The sequence below is a fragment of the Bison bison genome, unplaced genomic scaffold (assembly GCF_000754665.1).
Source record: "Bison bison bison isolate TAMUID 2011002044 unplaced genomic scaffold, Bison_UMD1.0 scf7180017864158, whole genome shotgun sequence".
Taxonomy (NCBI): domain Eukaryota; kingdom Metazoa; phylum Chordata; class Mammalia; order Artiodactyla; family Bovidae; genus Bison; species Bison bison.
The window spans coordinates 2,649,763-2,651,464 of NW_011494730.1; positions in this window are offsets into that span (position 1 = coordinate 2,649,763).

The window sequence follows — 1,702 nt, forward strand, 5'->3', positions numbered from 1 at the left end:
TTAGAGTCTCACAGAGTCACCAGCTTCATCCTTCCAGGCCCCCAGCACAGGGCCTGACACCAAGAGGCTCAGAAACCCCCGGTGCCAAGTTCAAAGCCTGGCACGTGGCTGTGGTTCTACAGCCTGCCTTCATGATGACCCAGAGCGGCTCTCGTTGCAGTTTTTATTTTATTTTTTTTTTACAAGTTTAGTGAAGTAACACATTCCATTACAGAACAATTAGAAAAACTAGGGTTAAAAGGGGAAAAACATCCCCTTTTAAAAGTGGGAAAAACATTCCCACTCCCATCAGAGAGACACATTAACATTTACCTTTTCACCAAGGTTTCCATGTGTTTATCTACACACAAATATATTTTACAAAGATGGTTTTGTACTATGTGTATTATTCTGTAACCTTCTTTTCCACTTGACAATACTTCATGTTCAGCTTTCAGTGTCAGCACACCCAGCTCTACATAATTTTTAATGACTACACTGCAATCCTTTGGGTCAATATTCTAAAATTCATTTAACCAAGCCCCTGTTGTTGGCTATTTATGTTGCTTTCAAATCTGTTCCTGTTATAAACAAAGCTACAGTGAATATTTTTGTGCACACCATCCATGCCCTTGAGGAATTCGCAGTATAAAAAACTGGGACAGAGATACCATCACTTTCATTTATGGCAGGGGGAAAAAGTGATTCCAGTTGTTTTTAATGAAAATACTGATAATAAAAGCCACTTACATTAAGCATATGCTTTGTGCCAGGCACTGTGCTAAGGGCTTTACACACTAGTTCTGTGAGACTCATGTAATTAATGTCCTCACTCCAGTATTCTTGCCGGGGAAGCCCCATGGACAGAGGAGCCTGGCAGGCTACAGTCTGTAGGGTTGCAAAGAGTCTGACACGACTTAGTGACTAAACAACAATTATTTTGCTGAGAAGGGAATGGAAGCTCAAAAAGGGCACATGTGACTTGCCCAAGGTCACACTGTAGGTATGTGGCAGACAGAATTCAAACAGCCATCTAAAGACTCCCCAAAACAAGGTCTAGGCTAAACATTAGATTTTCTCTTGAAAGTTACACCAGCTTCATGTTCCAGGATTTCAACCTCAGACCTTGTTCAGGTTCAAGTTGAAATAATGGAACAGTAGTAATAGACCTCTGAAGGCAGATTCTGTTTTCCTCCCTAATATGCACACCTCTGTGTGATGGGGATTCGAAACTCTTCTTCTCTTCCCTTTGAGAGTAGAATGTGTTTCCCTTACCCTGGAATCAGCACCGGCCATCGTGGTTTGCTTTAACCATTAAAATGGGGCAGAAGGCGTGTTGCAACAGTTCTACCCTTAGGTCTTGAGAGATCCCTCATCTGGGAACCTTGCTTATGTGAACAAGCTCAGGTTAGCCCCCTGGAGGATGAGAGATATTGGACTCAGTGGCTCCATCCCCAGCCCACAGAACCTAGCTGCCTGGCAAGTGACCAAAAATATAGGAGTCCATTGTAACCACCCATCCAGTTGTGAGCTCATGACATTTAGCGTTTTCAGCCCACAGGTTGCGGGCTGGCTGTTACATAGCAAAGACTGCTACCGCTAAGTCACTTCAGTCGTGTCCGACTCTGTGCGACCCCATAGACAGCAGCCCACTAGGCTCCTCTGTCCCTGGGATTCTCCAGGCAAGAACACTGGAGTGGGTTGCCATTTCCTTCTCCAATGC